The sequence below is a fragment of the Lacerta agilis genome, chromosome 5 (genome assembly GCF_009819535.1).
Source record: "Lacerta agilis isolate rLacAgi1 chromosome 5, rLacAgi1.pri, whole genome shotgun sequence".
Taxonomy (NCBI): domain Eukaryota; kingdom Metazoa; phylum Chordata; class Lepidosauria; order Squamata; family Lacertidae; genus Lacerta; species Lacerta agilis.
In genome coordinates, this window is record NC_046316.1 from 31,026,952 (window position 1) to 31,053,079 (window position 26,128).

General features: G+C 39.8%; 1 protein-coding gene across 6 annotated transcripts in view; it reads right to left on the minus strand.

Annotated features, from left to right (window-relative positions):
• PRKG1 (protein kinase cGMP-dependent 1) overlaps nucleotides 1–26,128 on the minus strand; it is a 580,751-nt gene that overhangs the window by 249,409 nt on the left and 305,214 nt on the right. The window lies entirely within an intron of this gene.

The following is a 26,128-nucleotide window of genomic DNA, read 5'->3' on the forward strand; positions in this document are numbered from 1 at the left end:
TTCACAATTATGTGGCATGATCTTTCTTTCTCTCTCTCTCTCTCTCTCTCTCTCTCTCTCTCTCTCTCTCTGTGTGTGTGTGTGTGTGTGTAAACAGTTTTCCACAGCAGGTCAGTATAAACAACCCACATGATGGGTGTTTGTGGCAACTAACGGGTCTTGTGTCTAACACCCACTGGAGATCAAGACTAATAGTCTCATCTTACAGAGAATCAAGATAATTATCACTGGATAATTAGGATAGCAGAAGCAGAATGGTGGGTGGAACTAGCAATAGTTGGGAGGGAATGACAACACATAAGACTGAGATACAGAAGGTTTTCTGATTACTTATCCAAGAGAAAAGATCGCTAAAAACTGGTTGAGTAGAATTTACTGAGGGCACTTCTAACATTAATTGTGAAGCATGCCAGTTACTACTGGGTTATATCAGAAGTCCACCTTCCTTTCTACAAAAGCTAGTTTCTACACACACATCTCTCTATCCTCCATCCAAACAAAGAAGAGGCATTATTAGAATTTGTTTTTAAATAATAGTAATATTTTTTGAATGCTGTAATCTGCCCTGGGCAGATAATGAATATAATAATGATAAAAATTCAAAGATACATTATAACTAGGCAAAACACTTGGGGTGTGAAGCACAGTGAGGAAGTGGCCGGGGGGGGGGGGAGTGGAGTTTGAAGGCCAGCTTGAGAGGTCTGGAGGACCAGATTCAGGCCCTAGATCAGAGGTACTCCAAGAAAGTAAGCCGTAAATTTATATACATTATTCACAATGCAAAATGCACATTGATAGAAATGTCGCACGCATTACTGGTTAATACAGGCATTATTAGGTTGCATTAATTCCTAACACCACAATTATTTTAAAAGCCTAGAGGCTAGACTATTCCAATATGAAGTATCAATGGGCCTGTTCACATGTAACGCGAAAGCATCAGGGGCAGCTAACATGTCATTCTTCAGATGTCATTGGACTTCAGCTCCCATGAGTCCCAGTCAGTATGTCCAATGGTCAGGGATGGTAGAATTTTGTGTCCAACAACATCTGGAGGGCCACAGGTTTGCCACTCCTGTGTTACATGTATGAGCCTTTGCTTGCATGCTCTGCCTCCACCCTTTCCTCACATGCTCCACTTTAGTAAGTGAAAGTGTATGTGGAAACTTTATTTGTAGTTTGGCTGACTGGCCTAACACGATGAAAGTTGGATAGTAATGTCCTGTGCAAGGCACCGTAAGAGAAATCTGCCAGATTTTTTTTTAAAAAAATAAATATCTATTTACTTAAAACAGAAGTATGAGAGGTTGATTTTAAAAATTCACAAGCACTGTGATAGCAATTGATCGGATTCAGTATTGTTCTACTAGGTAAGGTAAAAAGGTAAAGGACCCCAGGAGGGTTAAGTCCAGTCAAAGGCAACTATGGGGTTGCGGTGCTCATCTCGCTTTCAGGCCAAAGGAGCCAGCATTTGTCCGCAGACAGCTTTCCGGGTCATGTGGCCAGCATGACTAAACCGCTTCTGCCACAACGGAACATCACGATGGAAACCAGAGCACACAGAAACGCCGTTAACCTTCCTGCCACAGTGGTACCTATTTATCTACTTGCACTGGCATGCTTTTGAACTGCTAGGTTAGCAGAAACTGGGACAGAGCAATGGGAGCTCACTCCATCACAGGGATTCGAACCGCCAACCTTCTGATCAGCAAGCCCAAGAGGCTCAGTGGTTTAGACCACAGTGCCACACGCATCCCTATTGTTCTTCTGATAGATCCCCAAGAGAATGAAAATCTAGAAAGGTCCAGGGTAGCCACCACTCATCCCTGATATTTATGCAAAGGAGATTAATTGTTATTTAAATTAACTTCTCCCTGACCGGTTTTGTGAACAAGTTTTAAGTTCAGAGTGATAGATAGCAAGAGAAATTGGTGATGATTCAGCGCACTAATGCTGTGTCAGTAGACAAAATTTACATCTCATCCTTTATACTGCAGATCTATGTCTAATACCTGATAGGAACATTCTAGGCAAGACTGAGAAAGTCAGTCAAGGATGTCAGGTCTCCTACATGACAGGAAACACATTCTGTTGTTGTATTGACTCCAAAAGTTGAGTGCACTTGTAATCCATTTAAATGTTCATCAGCAAAATACAGTTCACATAGGCCACCATCAAGATTTATCAACTGTGAGATTTCTATTTGGCAGGCTTAAAAAAAAGTCACTTGTAATGATATGAAAAGCAGAGGGCTAGAAGATTATGTGTCTATCTTACTATACAGCAAAATAAATGAGTGTCAAATTTGATATTGAAAAAACGATGGGGAATGTTAGAAAACTTATTTCAGAACACTTACAGGCAAACTTTCATCTCACCAACTTTGACAGTAAGTTTCAGCTGCAAAGGTAATCAAAACTGACAGATTTGAACAGAGCTGTGAGATAAATTCAGTGTTTGGCTAGTTTTTATTTTGAGCCAATGCTGCTTGGCAGGTCCAATTACAAAAAAAATAAACATTTTGGTTTAAAAACTGTTAAACAAATTGTCTATACTGAAGCCTGACAGGGTACAATTTTCCACCAGAGCTAATGTATTTTCTCGGAATTTGTGCATTCTTACGATTTGATCATTTACTTCAGTAGACACATGCACGTCAGAGCTTGTCAAGCAATGAAGCACACATTAATTTTGGACAGATATGCAACAACGATTTTCCTATAAGATGAGTTGATTACACCTTAAAACATTTCTTTCTGGTATAAGTTATTACAAGATGCACTTAAACTTTGTCCAGAGGATATTAAGGAAGAAACATATTTTTATTATCTATTAAATTTACTGACATCTAGTCAATATCAAAGATGTTGATTTTATGCTGCTGCTGATGTCCTATTTGGAATGTGAATTTCCAGCAATATAGCAGGGATCCATTTGAGGAAAACAAGAGAGCAATTTTTACGTAGGTCACAGCTGAGAAAAATACTAGTTGTGCTAAAGCAATTTCTCCAGCAGCATGAAACCATGTGTGTGTTATATGGAACAATGACCTTGGAATTCATCTCTAGATTTGTTGTTTAATCTCAGAAGCAATATTTTAAAATGACCATTGTAAGAAAATGTATAACAGGTATATATGTTAGTCTTTATAAAGTAGAATTCCAAATAATCAGCAAGGAAATTCCCAAAAGGTAGGATATGAGTATAATGTTGTGGTGCCTATAATTCAAATTATATTTTGAAAATTCTAAAACCACACCAAAACTCACTGCGCTTTGGGTAAACACATGCTATTTTTGTTGGTGCTGGGAAAGAGAAAATCAATTCTATCATTTCAAATAGAACCAGGCCACTTTTTATTATTAGAAAGTCCAAAAAGTGAAGTTAGGTCAAGCCATATTTTCCAGGAAGCAGAATCGAATACATCAAGACAGAGGCCAGGATGTTGGACCCATCAAGCCAGATATAGCCCACCAGCCATGTATGGCAGCCTACAACATGGTGGTGGTATTTTTGATTGTTTGTTTGTTTGTTTTGCCTAGCAAGTCTACTGTAGGACTTAACACAACAATTTAAAATTTTGTATATTAATTGGAACATACAGATGAGACCTTTAGCATTTGGTGTGCTTTTAAAAAAAGCTTCAACCTCTCCCCTTCCCAAATAACCCCCATGTTTGTTACATTTCTTATTTCCACAGCTTTATTGTTCCCAGGCTACTCAGCAGCTATTTCCAGAACAATTATCAATATTGGATTAATAAGGTCCACTGTGCTGCTCATATTCACAAATTGGTTGTTTGTGTTGTCTGTTTATTTTGCTTGGTATTTTTGTTTCTCCACAACAACGAGAACAAATCACTTTTGTCTGCATGAACAGGAAAGTGCAAATCAAGTTGTCATTCTCAAATAGTATTATGGACATGCAACAAAAACATGTCCTCTAAATAATGCCACGCTACACTGGATCAGCAAATGATTTACAGATACACAGAGAATTTGAAATTGTTTTCTAATCATAACACATCCCATTATTTTAGGCGGAGATTTATATGGGAATTATCTTCCCTTCAATGTAAGATTCTGTTAAAACAACAAGACAATTGCCACTAATTTCATACTTAGGTTTAGGTGGTCTGACAAAATACACAGTTAACAAACCACCTTTCATTCTCTTAGCAATATATGATCAAAATCAGAGCCTTTCTTGTAGAAGAACCTCTGCCCCGTTTAACAAGCCCTTGTTTGCAAGGTGAGGAATGTTATTTTTGTCCATATTCTCCAAAGTGGTCAGCTCATGAGTTGCAAAACACCTGGCAGAAAATAGAGAAATATCCTTAGCTTTACACCTTTTGAGGACATTTCCAGGTACTTATTGTTTTCTCTGCATGACGCATTTAGCAGCATCCAACATACTTTTGATGCTGTCACCTTTCTCCATGCAGCACATTCTGTTTGCTTCTTGTGCAACATAAACATGGCTATTTTTTCTTTACATATTTTGTCTTAGTCTGCCTGAAGATTTTTGTTTGTTACACCACAGTGATGTATGCTTTATGCTCCACATATGAAGGATGCTGTTCATTAAGAAAGTGCTGAAAGTAATCCAGTATACCTCTGATGCAGGCACAGGCAAACTCTGCCCTCCAAATGTTTTGAGACTACAATTCCCATCATCCCTGACCACTGGTCCTACTAGCTTAGGGATCATGGGAGTTGTAGGCCAAAAACATCTGGAGGGCCAAGTTTGCCAATGCCTGCTCTAGTGTGTTAGTTATAAAATTAATGTTTTCTTTTTGTTTCCAAAGCAGCCTGCTATTTTAATTCCTTAACTGAAACCTTCAAAATGTACTGAAAATCAGAAGTCTAAAGTTGACTGACTTTATGAATAGTTTGGGACTTGTCTTACTCACGTGTAACTAGCTTTAAATTTACATTTGCTTAGTCATAGCCATTTAAAAGCAAACCTAATGAAGATTTTTGACACAATATGAAAAACTGTGCCTTACCGTGAGTTGCGCAAACGTTCCCCATGCTCTTTCCGAGGCTGGAAAGGGGTTAGTTTAATTTCTGGTTTGCTAGTAAAACTGAATTACTGTGTTGCGAAATGATACAAGGCTAAAAAGTGTGTCACCAACACGAAAAGTTTGGAAAGCTCTGCTGTAAGGTAAGCACCCTGCCAAGCTCTACAAAACTTATTAGAGCTTGCATGGTAGAGGTACTTGACTGGCTATACTCATTAAGCCTACTTTAAGCATTTGGAGAAATGCTTAATCCATGGGTAGGCAAACTAAGGCCCGGGGGCCGGATCCAGCCCAATCACCTTCTGAATCTGGCTCCTGGACGGTCTGGGAATCAACATGTTTTTACATGAGTAGAATGTGTCCTTTTATTTAAAATACATCTCTGGGTTATTTGTGGGGCATAGGAATTCGTTCATTCCCCTCCCCCCCAAAAATAGTCCAGCTCCCCCCAAAACATAGTCTTGGTATTTTTTAAATATAGTTCGCCTGTATATTTATCACTTTACAAGGAACATTACAAGGAAAAGGAAATAGAAAGACCCCCACTGGCAGCTTCTGTTCTATGGAAAGCAGCTGAAGGTGGTGGGTATTGGCATCAGATAACTGTAGTCCACAAAAGCTTATGCCATAATAAATCTTCTAGTCCTTAGATGGTATCTGACACCTAGCAAATTAGCAAAACTGTGTGTCAGAATCAGGTATCTGTTGGAAGTGTAACAAGAAAGAGGGTACCATTTTCCATAGGTGGTGGCCATGTAAGGTGGCCAAAGCATTCTGGGAAATGATTTATAATAAGTTGATAAAAATGTTGAAGATGTTCTTGTTGTTGTCGTTCAGTCATGTCCGACTCTTCATGACCCCATGGACCAGATCATGCCAGGCATGCCTATCCTTCACTGCCTCTCGCAGTTTGGCCAAACTCATGTTAGTAGCTTCGAGAACACTGTCCAACCATCTCATCCTCTGTCGTCCCCTTCTCCTTGTGCCCTCCATCTTTAAGAGGTACCCAATGAACAGGGGGGAAAGTATTTATGTATGATACGACGGGTATGCAAAAGATATATGCCCAGAGATGGAAAGAGGAAACAGTTCCAAACAAGGAAGATTGGCAACAAAAACTGATGGAGTATGCAGAAATGGCAAAACTTACCAGAAGATTAAGAAACCAAGAAGAGAGATGTTTTAATACGAAAAGGGGGGGGGGGGAATTTATAGATTAGTTGAAGAATTGTTGTAAACAGCTTAAATCATTAGCAGGATTCACATAAAAAACATGCAGTAAGAATAACTTAAATAGAATATAGAGGATAACCAGTAAATAGATTTGAATTGGAGATGCAGTGGTAAAAGATATAAGTAACCACAAAAAGGGGGGAGGTTGATATTAAGATTTGGAGTCTTAAATTGGTTGTGCACATTTATTTTTGTTATAGTGAGAAAATCAAAAATAAAATTATTAAATAAATAAATAATTCTGTTAGTCTTTGCCATCGTCCCCCCCTCCCCCGTTTTATTACATGTTTGCATGTGGTGATTGGCCTTGAGTAGGCCATGCACAACAAGAAACATCCAGCATATATCAGGGAAACCCTCCCTAAAGCAACCAAAGAAAAAAAAGACTTGCTGCTTTCCACGAATGATTATTTGAAAGAACTATGTTTTTGTTACCACGGTTTTGGGGAAAACTATATATTGCATGCCAATCCATGTACAATCACCCCTCTCATTTTTTCTTGCTAAAGAAACAGTATGGGGTATTATGTAGAGTGATTATTATCTTATTGGTCTCTTTTGAGAGCTTTGCTTTAAGTCTTCGGAGAGTGAAGAAGCTGATGCAAACAAGAGAGCAAAATTATTTCTGATAACATGCAAAAAGCTGCATTCATGAAGCAGTAGTAAAGAGTGTAATTTCCCAACCAATTACATTCCCTGAACACTCCTTTAAACTACTGTCAGGGAGAACAAGTTTAAGCATCTCAAAAATAGCTACCTAATGATGAGGGAAATAACTCTCATATAAAAATAATATCTATAGTGTTAAGCCATAATTCTGAAATGAAAATGCAGTACAGGGCAAAGGTCATCACTGAATTCTATACAAATTGTAAACTAATGAAGCACTACTTATCCAAGGGGTAAGCTTTCGTATTTCGGGTAGGGTTAACTAGCATGCTTGGACAAGTGGCTCCAAACTCACTTCCGGTGGCACTATGTGGGCAAGATTATAAATGTTCATCACTGGTAGACAACATATCCCTTTTGCAGGGGGTAATGCAAGCCCTGTGTCAGTTCACTGAACAAGGGGGTCATCTGGAGCTCTGGCCCAATCTACTCAGGCCCCGCAACCAAAAAAGACCTCAGAGGTACATGGAATCACAAGCTGGAAGCAACTCTTCCAGCAACAATTCTGGCAACACTCACCAGCCATGGGCCATGCCTTTGTAACAGGCTTAGCATTATATCCAACTGACACTACAACCTGTTGTTGGATTGTAGAAGGGCCATTCTAAATCTGACAACTGCTAATATAGCCAAGTTGCAGGTCTTATCTCTCTTATACATAAGATAAGCTTCCTCCAGCCCAACTTTTCCTGCTATTTTTGGCATCTGGTTGTAAGAAGCTGAGCAACACCTGTGAAAAGAAGCATGAGGGCAAGTCAGTTCATGGAGCAATCCCTCTTGTAGCCTAGAATAATGTCATTCCTAGAATCTGAGCCTGCCAAATCTGCTTTGGATCTGATTCAGCAAAGCTGAGCAATATGCCAGCCACAAAATTGACTTGAACATATTGGGAAACCTGGTGGAATCAAAAGCTTGCAACTATTCTAGGATAATAATCAAATTCATATTGTGACCTCTTAACAGCAGACATTTTGCTACCATTTCACATTATACAGAAACATGCTCCTCTTGAGAAGAATGGAAAAGCAACCCCTCACATAATCAAAGCTTATTAGGATTTTTGACATTTATAAACCTCTAGCATTGACCACATAATTCCTGGGATAAAACTGCCAGCTACTGATAACTGAGAAGCCTTTTTTACTCCCCTGTTCCTCAATTTGAATTGCTGCTTAGAAACAAATTTCAATGTGCCTGTGTGTGTACACAAACCAAATATAAATGAATTAGCTTTCAAATGTTTGGGACAGAATCCAAAATAAAAATAAGGAATTTTAAAAATAAAAGGAAATGATTGCTTGCAAATGTTTAGAAACATTTCAAGACATTAGGGCTAAATAGAGTAATATACCTGTCCTTGCATTGGAGGCAAACTCTGAGAATAAAGCAACTACTATAGTATATATAAATATCTAAACAAGAGAAATACTTGGATTAAATCTAGGAGATATTTGGTTACTTTGTGAATGGTCAATCACATGGAAATACTTAGTTCTAAAATAAATAAATAAATAAATAAATAAATAAACCTAACAATTATCTCTGAAAGACATTCCTTGAAATGTACAACCACATAAGACTGCATAGTATGTTTAGGGACACTCTTTCCTCACATAGGTCAACAACAAGCCTAAACAACACATCAAGGGAAATGAATGCGCATATCAGAACATGTCCAATAATTTTCTAGAACATAGAGTGTCCATGGATTGCTTGATAGACTAATGTGGATAGGGTTCTTGTGCAGGTATAATGTTTGAAAAGTATTGCTAAAAATTGTTCACTGAAGACCAAAAAAATGTAGAAAACACAGATATTTATTATGTGAATGCACAGCTCTTCTATTCTTCTGCAAATTTTAAGGCTCCCCTTATGTTATGTGAAGTTAGTTTGCTTTTTGTTTTAATCTTCAAGCTGCTTGACATTTTTGAAAACAGAGGATCCAACAGCATACATGCAGCACTGTGTGTGTGTGTGTGTGTGTGTGCGTGCAACATCTCCATTTCCATTACAGCAATTTCCTGCATCCAACTAGCTTTCAAATTCAGCCTCACCCCCAAGTCAAGTGCTGCATGCTAATGTAGTTAAGAACATCAAAAACAAAACAACCAGGTAAGTCCCAAATTTTCACAGGCCTACAAGGATAAAAACAAACTGTGGCTACAGTTGGTGGTTTTTCTCAAGTAAGACAAACCATGAGCCTGGGTTCAGACATAATGGTAGGTCAAACCATAGCCTAGCTTTGGGTAGAATGGCAAAAGCAGGACCGAGGAAGAGATGCATAGGCACAATTTTCACTCCATGCCCTCACACACTCACTCATTCAAGCTTACTAATAGTTTGGCTTAGTATTACCAGGCCTATGGTGATCATGGTTTTGTGGATTTAAAAGTATGAAGTCCAATCCTCTGCAGATTCTCTTGGAAGTAAGTCAATAGGTTCAATGGCTGCACAGAATTGCAGCCATGGAAATTTATTTCCTATTGTTATATTGAAAACTTGAGTTTTTGCATGTCAATATCCCGACCCCTCCCATGGTGAAATGAAGACACAGGACTCAATAAGTAAGGTTAATGAACATGAAAAGGCCACAACTTCATTGGTTATGGATGCTGAGCGGTATTGGCTGAGGCATTGGAACTAGCCGACTATATCTGACTCCAGCACGTCATGCCGGCAGTCCGGGAAGGGTTAACCACTGATGGGAGAGCCTTGCTGTTGCACATCAGCTAGGGACTCACCCTGTGGTCACTGATATGGGGCATGCCTTTGGCCCTCACCTACCACGGCTTTGGACAGAGAAACACACCCTGGGCTCATTTAATGAAGTACCCTTCAGCATTTGGGGGAGGTGATGGCCCAACCTGCCGGGGTTCGGTGCTGGAGCTCCCCGTGAGTGAGTTTAGGCTACCCACGCACGAGGTACCAGTTGCGGGGAAAAGCGGCCAGCGTTCCGCGTGCTTATGAGCACGGGCGCCGGCCAAGTCTCACAATCCGAAGGTGGCTGAGTAAGACGGAAAATGACTCCGAAGATGCGTGAGTGAATGAATGCCTCGAAAACTAAATGAATGCCTCGAAAACTAAATGAATGCCTCGAAAACTAATGGATGCCTCGGATACTAATGGATGCCTTGAATCGGAACTGCATTCAATAATAAAGGAAACCAAACCAAGGATGTTATATTAAAATTAAAAATTCTTAAAACCTTTACTCTTTTCCCCAAAGGACAACAGACACCGGAATTATCTTTAGTGGCTTTGGCCAAACCCGCGTAGGCTTGTTTTCTAGCCCTAAGCTAAGTTTCCCTGAGCTCTCAGTCCCTGCGCGCCAATTCTTCCGCGATACTAAACTAAATAAAACTAAACTGAATATCTTCCGCAAAACTAGCCCTAGGCTAAACCTAAAAGCCTAACTAAAATCTCACCGAAATATCTTCCGCAAACTAAACCTAACTAAACGAAAAACCCATCCAGCCCGCTCCCAAAACCCTTAAACTAAACTTGACTGAACGTAAAAGAACCCAAAAGAATAAAAACGAACGTCCGTCCCTAAGCGGGGAGCCTCAGCCTTTTATTAGGGAACAGGTATGACACCACGATCAATACTTTAACCAATAAAACCTCTGTTGCTGCCCTCCAAAAAGGCGGGAAGCAGGGTTAACGTTCATTGATAACTTTGAAACATTACCGGACCTACAAGTTAAAGGCGGATTAATCCTAATGGCAAGATGTCTCTTCATTCTTACTTTCACTTTCACTTTTAAGTGTAAGGATATGAAAAGTAGTTCTCAATAACCATTAAAATAAACAAATAACCGCGGATCTTTAACGGATCCACGAAGTGTATTCCGACACCAACCTCCCCCCCACCTTCAGTCTTCCCGAGATAATCCAATGCCTAACCGCCAAGACCAAAGTTGTGACGAATTGCTACGAGGTAGGCGAAAACCACCAGGCCACAGCCAATTTGCCAAGTGGGAAAATTCCTACCAGGCCCCTCAACAGTGACCAACTGTAGTCCATAGCAAGGTCAGGAAGAAAAGCTGCCTAAAGGGAGAGTGGGTGGGGAAAACGAGTCAGCTGGGAGCAGGAAGCAAGAGGCTGAGCCCTGGCCATGCATTCATTTAAATGCAACAAGCCACGCCCTTTGGCTGCACCGATTGGTCGGCCAGCCAGGCACTGCGCCCAGGGCTCAGCCAATGGCGACAGGGGATGGAGCCATCCCCTGCACACGTGAAGGGCTCGTGATGCCTGCAACCCCCCCCCCCCTTAAAACCTAAAGCTAGGTTTTAAGCTTCTAAAGCAGAAGGGGCTTTAGAAGCTTAAAACCTAGCAAGTAAATCCAATGAGAAACCAAAAGCGACAGTTTCATGATTCCCTCTTTTACAAGTGAGGGCAACAAGAGACCCATGGGAGATTCCACACATAAAAAATAGAAGAATCGACTCCAGGGTCTCTTCACTCCGCAACTGACATTTTGAAATGAATGATACGACATTGCTCTAATGTGCAGATTCGTATAAATCACTAGGGCAAATTGAAACTGCTTCTATAAGAAATGCTGCTCTTCAACTTTTAACATCCTTTTCCCAATTAACTTTCACAAGAGGGGTGGCAGTGCTGGTGCTTGAGAATAAAATGGATCTGGAGCATATGGAAACTTAAAACTACATTATACTTTGTGTAGAAGTCCATAACTGAAACAATTAACTTGACCCCAAAGGTTACACTACTACCTACTGTCATTTTAATAGAGAAATTAATATGGAAATTAAGTTACTCTTTATCTTCATTAAGTGACATGCAGTTGATATAATCCATTATTTCTTTTTCTACCTATAAAGTCACACAAATAATGAATTAGGCTGACAATGCATAATAAATGAGATTCTTGCCAAAAGATTTTAAATGTCAGAGTTGTGAGATAAAAATGGCTAGCTTAGAAGAGCAGACCCAGCCCAGTGCCAAGTAATCCTTCCATGTATTACACTGGAAAAGCTTATGGTTTTTAATGGAATAAATGTGCTTAAATTAGTTTGGTCTTCATGTACTAATCACACATTGCTTTTGCTTTTAGAAAATGCAAAAATTGGTGAACTCTAGAATTTGTTTATAACCACTGACGACTTCATAGTGCTATATTTAAGAACTGTGTTGCTGGGTCAGATCAAAAAGCCATCTAGTCCCAACATCTTGTTTCCAACAGAAGCAATCTTCCAAGAGCTCAGACAACAGGTCAACGTGCTTATGATGAAGATCCTGAGTATGTATTCTGATTCCTTCCTTCCTTCCTTCCTTCCTTCCTTCTAGATGATCTACAGGTTCATCAACCCATTGCTAATTCTACATCATTTAAAGTTTAGTAGACAATTGATGGTTATGAATTGTATACAATTGTGTCTCTGTATCCAGGGAATCCAACTGGGTCTCTCTTGTCATGGAAGGCTCTTTGATACAATATGCATGAAGTCTCCAGGGTAGCAGTGGACATTTTCTGCTGGATATGTCCCATATTGGGATAGGGTCATGGTGGGGAAGAGTAAGCACTTGTCAGTAAGCACTTTGGCAGAGTCTCAGTAATAAAGACAGAAACAGGACTGATGATGGCATGTAGTAACACCGCAGATAGGTGATATGATGAAGGTAATACAACACAAAGCAGCAGAAGAGTTTGTTTCTCTAGCATCATTGTCCTTTACCAGATACATAAAAATGAACCAGGAGACTCTTTTATTTTTCATTAATAAAAAAAACCTAATTTACAAAAGAATTACTTCTGTAATTCTGGGTGTCTTGTGTTGTACTTCATGCAAAAACATATTGTTTCTTTCAGCTGTATCAGAATTATAATCACGCAGATCCACACTTAAGATCAAAAGAAGATCAAGGTTATTACAGCATTTGTTTGATTTGTTCTGAGAATATCATTGATTCCATTGAAGAAAGGATCGTCATAAAGCCAGCTGAAACAAAATAAACTACTGTAGAAATGTATTTTAATATGACTGTAGCCCTATAGCGCATTTGGCTGCATGCGGCTTCCGATGGTCTTGATGGTAAAGGTATGAGATCAAAACATATTTTTTTTATAAACTTTGTAAATATACTGGGAAAACAAGGTCATAGCTGAATGAACCAAGTCTGCATTCAAATGACATGATTTAAACTACTAGGGACTTACATAGATGTTATCCAGGAGGGATCTTCCATTCATTCAGCTATAGAAGTCACGGCTATGTAATGGATATACAGAAAGTTGAAAAGAAAGCTCTATGTAATATTCCTACAAGTAAATAATTTAGTAATGAGCATGTGTACACTCTTGTTCTTCACCAGTTTAACATCTCCCTCTGGAGTGGGGCACATGGCCATCTTGCTCATTAGTTATTTCCTTTTCTGTGTCCATAGCAGCTGTACCATGCTGAGAGAGAACAAATCACCTGCCTCATCTGAAAGAAACCAAAACTAGGACACTACATGCCATCTTACACTTTATTGTGGCTTTACTTGTGTCTTTCAATATGCCACGTTTTGTACCAGAGCGTATAAACCTAAATCTTTGTCTTGGCACAGAGTAAACAAGAACGAAATGTAATGAGCCCAAAACCCCATTAAAATGTTGCCGTATTCAAACATCTCTGGACATTTGCAGGTTAATTTTGGAGGACTGCTTCCCAGTGACATCTGCTGAATATTCTAAAACATGCTTTTCAAGCTCTCTGACATAATTATAATGAGATGTATAACTGGTTTAATGTTATAATTCTTCATAATTCTAACCCCACCCAACACACACATTACTGAATGCAATGATATTCTAAACATCAGTATATTCTAGTATGTAACTTGTACCTAGCCCTTACCTAGTGCCAGGCATGCAGTCCATGGAGGACAAACTGGAAACCCCACAATGCCCCCCTCAGTTGACTGCTGAAAATTCCCTTGAGAAGTCCTCCAGGTTGGTACCAGATGAGGAACTCTCATAGAACTCTCATAGAAAGAGATGGAGTGGCACCCCGAGTCCTTGAGAGCACTATTGGCAGAAGCTTTAGGTGCAGGTTGAACAACAACAGCATGGTATGTTTCTACAGACTCTGAGTCAGTCTGCTTATGAATAAGCCAACCCTATGATGTGAGGAAAGAATAATAGTTATAAGAAATATGTATGTTGTTGTGTTTACTTTTTATGTAGTTATGTTGTGTTGATGTGTATTTTGTCTTTTTTGTTAATTTTTTAAAATAAATATTATTTTAAAAAAATGAATAAGCCATCCCAGACCCTGCAAGTGTCCCTATTTTCCAGGGACATCTCTGAATCAGAGAAGCTGTCCTGGTTTCTCATTTGATCCCAGAATGTCCTACTTTTCCTTAGGATGTCCCTATTTTCATTGGAGAAATGTTGGGGGGGTATGGAGTTATCCATCCCCCTAGCCATCTAAAGGCAACCCTGTATAGGGAAGTTTTTTTTAATGTTTTATGTTTTATTATGTTCTTATATTCTGGTTCATTGACTACGCAAAAGCCTTTGACTGTGTCGACCACAGCAAACTATGGCAAGTTCTTAAAGAAATGGGAGTGCCTAATCACCCCATCCATCTCCTGAGAAATTTCTGTGTGGGACAAGAATCTACAGTTATAACTGGATATGGAACAACTGATTGGTTCAAAATTGAGAAAGGAGTACAACAAGGCTGTATACTGTCTCCCTGCTTATTTAACATATGCAGAATTCATCATGCAAAAGGCTGGACTGGATGAATCCCAAGCCGGAATTAAGATTGCTGGAAGAAATACCAACAACCTCAGATATGCAGATGACACAACTTTAATGGCAGAAAGTGAGGAGGAATTAAAGAGCCTCTTAATGAGGGTGAAAGAGGAGAGCGCAAAATATGGTCTGAAGCTCAACATCAAAAAAACTAAGATCATGGCAACTGGTCCCATCAACTCCTGGCAAATAGAAGGGGAAGAGATGGAGGCAGTGAGAGATTTTACTTTTTGGGGCTCCATGATTACTGCAGATGGTGACAGCAGTCACAAAATTAAAAGACGCCTGCTTATTGGGAGAAAAGTGATGACAAACCTAGACAGCATCTTAAAAAGCAGAGACATCACCTTGCCAGCAAAGGTCTGTATAGTTAAAGCTATGGTTTTCCCAGTAGTGATGTATGGAAGTGAGAGCTGGACCATTAAGAAGGCTGATCGCCGAAGAACTGATGCTTTTGAATTATGGCGCTGGGGGAGACTCTTGAGAGTCCTATGGACTGCAAGAAGATCAAACCTATCCATTCTTAAGGAAATCAGCCCTGTGTGCTCACTGGAAGGACAGATTCTGAAGCTGAGGCTCCAATACTTTGGCCAACTCATGAGATGAGAAGACTCCCTGGAAAAGACCCTGATGTTGGGAAAGACTGAGGGCACAAGGAGAAGGGGATGACAGAGGACCAGATGGTTGGACAGTGTTCTCAAAGCTACCAACATGAGTCTGACCCAACTGCAGGAGGCAGTGGAAGACAGGAGTGTCTGGCATGTTCTGTACCATGAGGTCACAAAGAGTCACAACGAGTCGGACTATACAACTAAACAACAACAACAACATATATGTTGGAAGCTGCCCAGAGTGACTGGGGCAACCCTGTATGATGTGTGGGGTAAACTGTAAATAGTAAGAATATCATTATGGAATGTGATGTCCCCTATTTTCATCAGAGAAATCTTGGAAGATATGCCATCCCTGTTAATCCTTCACCACCAGAAGCTGTGGTTAGGGTTTGGTTTAGGAGGACAGAGCATATAAGGATGGTGTAACCATAAAACTAACCTCTCCAAAAAAGCACTAGGCCTATGTGAGAGATGAGTTATGTTTTTATATTCAGGAATCACTGCCCTATGTGAATAGCACAGTTTGCTTCTGATCCTGCTGGGCCCTAGTCTGGAGAATTTCCATGTTGTCATCACCACCACCAATTCAGTTATGCTCAACAGAGCCAGCCCAAGACATTTTGCTGCCTGAGTGGAGAACAAGATGATACCTTCTCCCATTTCTGTGGGAGATAAAGATGCAGACAAAATAAAATTTCATGTGTTGCTAGATAAGCAAAGGGTTAAGACACATGGAGTACCCCCATGTAAATTCCTATAGAGGGGACTCACATCCCTTGCAGGAAAAGTAACAATAGGAAAATAATCCTTACTACTTCCTTCCTGCTCAGAGCTCAGTCTTTTTCTTCATCAAGTAACTAAAGAGAGAAGATGCTAGGCCTGTGCTCTCCTGAGCAGAGACTCCATTTTTATCTCAACCATGTGTTTTGTAATCTAGAAGTATATTCTGTCTAAATTATTTTCACTGATGGCTTACTGCTGAATCAAGTCGGAAGCTTTATGTGAGTAAAGAATATTTTTATTCTTACATTACAGACTTCTGTGTTATTCATTTTTTTAGAGCGATTAAAAGGGCAAGATCCAGACTGCTAAAGCATCCTGGATAATTATTAATAAGCTTAAGCAACCTTAGTCCCAGAAGTTTCCAGATTTTATTCTGCAAATAAATAGTAATTTAAAACTTTGCTAACTAGTCATTAAACTCACACCAGTGAGTAAGAGGAAGGACTAATAATAATTAGTATCATCTCCTTCCCTCCAAATTCATCCAACAATTCTGTGTCCAAAAGCTGCCTAGAGTGGCATTCAAAATTACTTCAATACTGGCACTAGGATAGAGTCCTCCACCATATTTCAAGGCAGCATGCTAGCTTGGAGTACAGGGCAAGCCACAAAACACATAGCTCTTCTATTAGTGTTTGTTGCCTGACTGAAGCACCTGCCTCACTTTGCCTCCTGATAAGGTTGGCGGTTCGAATACGCGTGACGGGGTGAGCTCCTGTTGTTCGGTCCCAGCTCCTGCCAACCTAGCAGTTCAAAAGCACGTCAAACCACAAGTAGATAAATAGGTACCGCTCCGGCGTGAAGGTAAACGGCATTTCCATGCACTGCTCTGGTTTCGCCAGAAGCGGCTTAGTCATGCTGGCCACATGACCCGGGAAAAACTGTTTGCGGACAAGTCGGCTCCCTCTGCCAGTAAAGCAAGATGAGCGCGGCAACCCCAGAGTCCTTTACCTTTTTGAGGCTGAACCTGATGCTTAATAATACGCAGGCTGAAGGAGAATCAAGTCATATTTTTCAGTATTTTGAATCAGCAGCAGCGATGCCAGTAATTGTATTAGTGCATCTTAATATGTAAGGCATTACTCACAGTTAGAAGTTGCTAAGTGACAATTACATTTAGAAAAGAGTGACTTGATGTCAAATAGCTACAGTCATTTCAGTGACATTCATCATCTATCTTATCCTCTCAGAATCATCCTAGCAATTTAAAGGTAAAATGGTTTTGCATCTGTTTTGTGTATGTGTTCGCAGCTGTCAAGCACATGATGTATGACTATTGTCCCCGTCCCCCCTGAATTAACCGATTATTTTCATTCTGTGGTCTAAAATTATAGGATTATAGCAGCTCTGGAATGCATTATGCTCTATCGCAAAAGTTAAAAGGTGTATGGGGGGGAAACAAATATGTGACATAGTTCAGTTCTGTACGAGGCTCAGAATGTGAGCCTCATCATAGGCAAATAACCGTAAGAAGAAAAATTAAGTTGTTTTAACATAGCAGTTCAAGGCAAGCCTGCACAGCTTGAGACCCAACAAGCTGTATGCAGCTCACTAACTACGTATTGTGGCTGCCAGGTTCTTGATAACCTCCTTGTTTTTTGCAGTCTCAGGCAAGCACCAGAAACAGCTGGTTGATTAAGTCCCTGATGGGCTGTCCTATATGGTTGGAAGGCTGTATTTTGGCTTGGCAGGTTGGGCAGTAAGTTATTCAATGCTAAGACTGTTAAACTATAACAAATGCAGTGCTGTATTGAAAGCTGCTTGCAATGTCACAGTTTTAAGAGGAATGGTATAGCTTATGCACGTCACTGTCTACATGCTGATGAATTCCAGAAACAGAGTTCCTGAAAGACTTGAATAATCAAGTAGCTGTTTGATGCAATGCTGTTGCAGATAATCTTACAAAATTCTCAGAGCTGATTTCAGTTTACAAATTCCTTGTTTGTTTGATGGTGCGTGTTGTTTAATTCTGATGGTGTGTGTTTTAATTCGTATAATGAATCATTGTGTAGCATTGCTTTCATATTCTATTTAATGTGAGCGGACTTAGAAGGGGTTTAGACTGAAAAGTGACATGCAAAAGCAGAAATTAATGAAATAAATAATTCATTGGTTACTATTGTTTCTGCATCTTAATCCTCAAAACGTGCATATAGAGGTGTGGCTTTTAGGAAAAAATGTGTATACTTTCTTATCTAGAAAGACAACAGCTTTCTGCTACATTATAAGGATTTCAGCAGATGGAAATGTGTGAAAAATTAATACTAGCCTTCAGCAGATTGTCAAGGTTAAAGTTCTTGGATCAATAGAACCAACTGCATTTTTCCAATCGAAAATATCTGAAACAAGTCTCTGTGAATGTTATACTTTAAACTATTTGTTATCATAGCCTCTCAGTGGTTACACTAAATGTGATGTATAACATTTCTATTTCACTTCTTTTACTGTTACATCTTACAATGTGAGTGAAAATATTATCATATGTGTGTTTACTCAAAGCAGGTTCAATCGAGGGAAAAGTGACAATTCCAAGTTAGTATGCCTAGGATTGCAACCTTATTGCAAGTCTTATTATTATTAAAGAACACATTTATTTGGTCATGAAAATATTTTCATTTTATTGACTGCCTAAGTGGTGAGTGCTATGGATTCATAAGTAACCAGAACTTTTTAATAAAACAAAGTGGGAGGGAAATAATTTCCCATATATAAAGGAGAAATGCTTCCAGATGGGGCAAAGCAGGGGAAGAATATTGCCTTTTTCTGCTTGTGGGCTTCCCAGAGTCATTTGACTAGCCAAAAGTTACAAGATTAGACATACCTTTGATCTCATCCAACTGGGCTCTACTTAGGTTAGTTCTTCTGAGCTTTCCTGTTAACTTCTTCTCTATTTTTATTATATTTTCAGAGAAAGAATGTGAAACTTATCTTGACATAAGTGCCAAGTAAGTAAGGATCCTGAGACTTGGAGAGGAGGAGGAGGAGGAGGAGAAATGGATAACTAAAAGGAAGATGGCTCACAAGAATCCATGAAGGAATGGTTAGAAATTTAAGTAAATTTACTATATTAAGTGTGGATATGTAGAAAGAGCTGAAATATTGGATTCAATACACTAAAGGTATTATAGAAGATCTGAGAGGGATCAAATATGGAAAGAGTAAATAGTTACATAATTACTGAGTTCTCTTTCCTAATGGGTCAATTTCAAATAATGCTGAATTCATTAACAGAGTGCCTGGTTTTCACAGGATATTTTGTTCTGCATTTGGGCAATATTCACTACTCTGGGAAAATCTTCTCACATGAATAAATGTAAATTGCAAGCCAGATAACCACAGAAACTGAAGGCAGTGATTCTGATTTTTATGGCAGGTCTTTCTCCAGATGTTACAATCAGAGTTATTGCTACCAACTAGATTCGCATTATATACTTTGTGTTTGCATTAAAATTCATATTCCAGGATAGACTACTTGAGATGCAACAAAATGTGAGAGCTAGTTCTATCTCAATATTTATTTATTTATTTATTTATTTATTTATTTATTTATTTATCCATCCTTTGACACTCATCAAATTAGTTTGTTCATTTTAACTGCAAATAACAGCCTGCCTGCCTCAATATAAATGGGATTCCGTTGAATTTCTAGGAAAGGAATATATGCCAGCAGACTGCCAAAGGAAGCTGTTAAGATTTCCGACTTTGATACGTTCTGTTTTACATCAGCTTGGTTTCTAAATATAGCATACTCAGGGCAGATCAGCCAAGTTTGCATTTGTAATCTTTTTAATATGGCCTTATACCTTCTGCCGGTGGGTGATTATCTTTGGACAGTGACTATTGTACAAGATTCACTGTTCCATACAGATTAAACTCTTTAGTGTTTGGAAATGGAAGAGCAAAGGAATTTAGCTGCCTTAACTGGAATCAAGTGTGTTCAAAGAAAGTCTCAAGCCAAAGCTCTATTACCTGACACAGTTTCACAGAAGTGCTCAGTTTGTCATTAATGCATGCACAAACGCTGCACAGCAAGTCTTCTCTAACTTCCAATAGCTTAAAAAAAATCTGCCTTGCACTTGATTCCAAAAGCTTTGTTTTTTAAGTGTGTAAGAGTAAGTATTGATATACTCCCACGCACTCTGTTTTTTGCATGTTTTGTTGATATTCGTGTGCCACCTTGAGAGGCCAGTAATTCTGTTGTGCCTCTTTATTGGAAATGATTGATCCAATTGCACCTGCTGGAGAGACAGGGAGGAATTGTGCACTCCCAGTAGAGGATGACAAGCAGTCAAGACCAGCAGAGACATAGTGGACAACCTCCTCTGGGTATAAATGCTTCACTTTCTACCCGTCTACCTATCCTGACTGACCTGCCTAATTCACACCAGTTCCACCATTTGCATGGTGAGCCGCCAAAGGACCTCCAAAGCCAGATAAAACAGCCAAATGAAAGTGGATACTCCCCCTCAAGTCCGCCTGGCAAACAATCACTCCTACTTCTACCGGACAGGATATGCTTAACTATATATAACGGGGTCCCTGGGGTCCCAAGATGGACTAATCAGAACTTGGCAAAAGGACACCTATGTGCCCTTCTACATATTCCTTCATCACAAATAGACCTTACCTCTGTGGACTTCTTAAACTCCACCCCCAGGTTCACCAAAGTTTTACTCGCCTTCCGGACACCTAAAATACCACTACTACTTCTTAGAAGGAAAGGGCACCTGGCCAGCTGGGGTATCGCTCCGCCGAGAGTTTTTAAAGATCTCAACATCAAACCTTTATTCCCTAACCTAACAACAACTGGGGCCCGTGCCCCGCACCCGCCGGAACTAGTTTCCAAACCAAATTTGCACGCTACAAATTCATCTTCTCTGTCTCCACCAAAGCCGGCTAGCACTCAACCCTCCGCATATAAATGCTTCAGACTCAAGAAAGAAAAAGAAAAAAAAGTATTTGCCATATAGATCACAAGTCCAATGAGAAGCCTAATTCATAAGTCTTACCTGACTGCAGGTAGCAGGAGTTTGCTCAGGGTGACACGTAAACTGAAAGCAGAGCTGAGAGAAGCACTCAACTTGCACAGTTGGACTCACAGAGCCTGGATTGCATTATGTATAAATTTAAATTGCTAGCATAGCATCCAGCTTCATAGAACAGCCATACCTTTCAGCATTGCTTCTGATGGCCTAGCAAATGACAGGAATCTTGAGCCTATGCTGCTGGATTTGCTGGTGCTATGCCACCATTTTTATTTCCCCATAATGTAGTGCCCATGACATATGTGCTGCAGGCATTGCCTTGTGGGAAAATTAAAGTGGTACCTGTGACAGCAAATCCAGCCACTTATGCCCCATGCTGCTATCAGTACTAGCCACTCAAAATTAAAGGGGGGGATTCATTGTGTGAGCAATGGGTCCTACTGAAGCCCCACAGAGCTGTATGCTGCTACAAAGCCTACATGTTCTGCATTCAAAAAGGTCTGATCTCCAGGTGAGGCTGGCAAACTCATGTACAAAACATGGGATAATACCTGCTACTTAGTATAGACCAGGGGTTGTCAACCTGGTCCCTACTGCCCACTAATTGGCATTTCAGGATTCTAGGTGGGCAGTAGGGGGTTCTATGGCACAAACTGAATCCTCCTTCCATCGAGCACTGGTGGGTGGTAAGGAAATTTTACCATCAAGAAAGATGCATTAGTGGGCGGTAGGTATAAAAAGGTTGACTACCCCTGGTGTAGACAATGGTGAGTGAGAAGGAGAATGGTCTAACTAACTATAAGGCAGTTTCCTAGGTTCCTGTTTGAAGCCTAGTTTACACAAGCTAGCCGTTGTATTCATGTTCTGGATTATGATTCTTCATCTACCTGCACTAGTCCTAAACTCAGCCATTAGTGGAAACAAGTAGTGGTGGTTGTTGCTTACTGGGACCGGTGGTGGACAGAGCAGCTGAGGAGGTTAAGACACATTTAACTACCAGTTCAAGTGGTGATGACATGAAATCTCTTTCCTTCAAGAATTCACCATGTGATGAAAATTATAACTTGGCAAGCCCCATTTCTCCATTGTTATTGTTTTTATTTAAACCTAGGGAGCCGGCGTTTGTCCACAGACAGCTTCCAGGTCATGTGGCCAGCATGACTAAGCCGCTTCTGGTGAACCAGAGCAGCACACGAAAACACCTTCCCGTCAGAGCGGTACCTATTTATCTACTTGCACTTTGATGTGCTTTCGAACTGCTAGGTGGGCAGGAGCAGGGACCGAGCAACAGGAGCTCACCCCGTCATGGGGATTCGAACCGCTGACCTTCTGATCGGCAAGCCCTAGGCTCTGTGGTTTAGACCACAGTGCCACCTGTATGCACACGAAAGCTCATACCAATAACAAACTTAGTTTGTCTCTAAGGTGCTACTGGAAGGATTTTTTTCCATTTTATTTTGACTGCAAATTTATGCTGTTTTTGTGGTGTGCAAATGAAACGAGAAGACTCGGTCTATTTATTTGAAAATTAAGCAACTTATAACTCCTTAAAGTAAGTACCTGCATTTAAGAACATGGCTGGCAAAGCATAGGTGGCTATGCCAAAATTCTCAGCTGACCACTCAAGTTAAATTGAGCAATTTTTCTTGTGTGGCTTGGGAAATCTAAGAAATCAATATACTTGATAAATTAGTTTGATAAATTAGATTGGAAGCTAGGCTACAATGTAACATTTGTCAAACTTTCTAGTAAAAAAGCAAGAAGGGGCTAGATTTTGGACATACCCTAGAATTAGCTTTGCTAGATATTGCATAGCAAGTATATAGTTCCAGAAGTACACACCCCATAAGCAGTTCAGCGTAGCTGAGAGCATATTAATTGGCATACTATGCTGTAAAAAGCCTAGGTTTTCTAGGATCCTAAAAATGTGTACAATGAGGGCTCAATAAACCATTTTTCAAGTTTGTACAAATTTGTAACACGGGGGCCCCTTGCACATGAATACCATAATCCCATCCCGTACATAGATTCATGAGGCATGAAAGAAAACATTCTATTTTAATTCTGAAATTACATTAAATAATATATATATATATCTAAAAAATATAACACTCCTTCTAAAGAAGAGTCCTGCCCAAGCTTGTTGACTATTTTATAACTTTCTTTGGTCCTAATAAAGATATTATCTTGTCAATGTTTTGATTTTTTACAATCATTATTCTAAAGGACCCACTTGGCTGCAAACATTTTGTAAAGTTTTCTTGTTCTGGTCCTTTTATGACAGAACCATTAATTATTTCCCCACTGTCAGTTTATCTTGCAAAGTCACTATCAACAGATAAAATAACTAGGTAGCTGAACTGTTCTTGCCCCATAGTAGAACACCTGCTGTTTTTCACAAGTGCTAATTTGCTCAAACTTCTCAGCATCTATCACAGTCAATGACTGTGTGCAAATAACCCATAGGACTATGCACACTCCATTGAAAATAAGATTCACACTCTCTTCCCAAAGTGTGTGTGTGTGTGTGTGTGTGTGTGTGTGTGTGTGTTGCAGCAAAATATAAACTAACATACCTTTAGTGAATAGCATTCATTTATTTTAGCAACATACTACTTGCCAGTATTTTTATGTTTTGCTTCAGGAAAAAAACTGACATGGAAAACAGTACAGTGCTCAGTTTGTAGCTCTCATGGAAAGTCTGTCTCTTCACATTTTTTCTCTCTGTAAGAAGTCTTAAATTTGAAAAGAAATTTATTTGTATTTAGGCCTGGAAACCCTACCTGCAACATCACGGTCCCCCAGTATTACGAGTTATCAATACCCCTTGATTATTATGGCTCTTTGTTCCACTCTCCTGGCTAGTCACAAAGAACTGTGGGGCTGGTCGTTCTCAAGAGAGCATGCTGTCTTGGAAAACACCCACCAACCCCACTCACACAGGAAACCAAAGATCACCACAGCCAACCACAAATAAACAATCACACCCTACGCCAATCCCAACCACTCTCACCGCCAAAGAAACACAAGCGAACACCTTCACCCCAGTATGGCTCCCCTTTATCACACACACAGCCCAACAAGACAATGACAACAATCCACCAACAGCATACAAATCAGTATGACTAACCTGATCCAAAACACACACACACCCCACTCACACATGAAAACAAAAACCACTACAGCCAACCACAAATGAACAACCACACCCTACGCCAATCCCAACCACTCTCACCGCCAAAGAAACACAAGCGAACAACAGAGAACCTACACAATCAACACTGACACCAAACCCTTCATATATTAAGGAAAACAGAAACATCGTCACCCCACCTCACCCACCCACCCCCATCCCACCCACTTCCTTTCCCCCTTCTCTCCCTAATGTCTCAACAACCAAAACTGATTTGTAAAAATGTTACATGGGAAAAATACGAGAGAGACATTGCACACACTTTTGTAAATCAAGAAAATTTTTAATAATAAAAAGAGAGCATGCTGCACAAGGAAGCACAAATTTCCCTGTTTCCCAAATGCTAATTTTTAAAGCTCCAATGACCTGTGTAGCTCCCAAGCAATCCCAAAGGATTCGGGGCGGGGGGAACCTTTGCAGCCCCTAAATCTGAGTTTATACAAATTTATGGTACATACACTCTGTAAGCCCTCCTTCTTCTCATGATATCCCAGCCTAGTCCTCCAGCACATTATATAATCACTTGGGTTGGGCTGAGGAGGATTTTAGTGAGACAGTTTCACTGAGCTTGGGGCTTTTGAACAGCTCCATTTATTGGTAGACCTATTGGGAGAGGGGGAGGAAGTGGAATAAAGCACTGTTTAAGTTCATTAAAATCTCACAAGTATCCTGGGCTATTCTGGGAACAGCTCAGGAGGGGCAGGACCCCAGGTGCATTCTGTTGTAGAAAATGTTGCATTTTATTGATTATGGTGTTCCTTGCACACTGCAGTACCTGATGCACTGTGGCTTTTTGGCCAATAAGTGTGGTAAAAAATGTACTAGCTTGTTATGCTAGGTTTCACTCATACTAGTGAGTGTTGTTTAACACAACAACAAGCGTCAACAAAGAAAGTTGCAACCCCCTCACACTTCCTGCACAAGCATGCTTCTGTTCCCCCACAGAAACAGCAGGAAAGAAATGTATGCCAGCATATTGCCCAACATTCTGCAACTTTCCTCCAGCGATATTCTGGGTTAATGGGGTTGCAAATTATTTTTTATTGATGCAATTAACATGGAAATGAGCACTAAACTTCCACTACATTCCACTACGTTTTCTAGAAGCGCCTTTTACATTGTGTGTAAGCTCGCATATAATGTGGGAATTAGGAGTTAGGGAAATGTTGGGGAAAAGAAATAAACTGCTGTGTGAATGCCCCCATGTATTCCACAAAACCGCTGGCTTAAGTCTTCTTCAACACAATTTTGCACTGGTTATTTTTTATACATTTTCCAGATTTTGAATATACATCATACATTTTCCAAAAATTATTAAAGAAAGCCTACAAAGGGTGATGTACAGGTGGTACTTGACACCCACCAAGTTGGTAGAAATGGATAAAAAAGATCCAAACTGTGCTGGAAGTGTCAAGAGGTTGAGGAAACCTTAATGCACATGTGGTGGACATGCAAACAAGCCAAGGATTATTGGAAATTATCTATGTAGAACTATTTTTTTTTTTAATACGTTTTCCCAAAAATGTAAGGCCTTCCTACTAGGCGTAACATATGATGATATCCCTAGAAGACACCTTTTCTCTTCTTATATACAACCTCAGCAGCCAGAATAATATATGCCAAAAAATGAAAGGAAAGAGAAATCCCAACCAAAGAACAACAGCAAAATAAATTGATAGAATACACAGAGCTAGCATACATGACAATGAAAATAAGAAACCAAGACAAAACTCAGATAAAGGATGAGTGGAAATACCCAGGAGAATATTTAAAGAGAGACAATATTTACATTAACTTACAAATAGGAATAACAGTATGAGCGGCAGTTACCAACTATAAAGGATATTTATCGGATAAAAT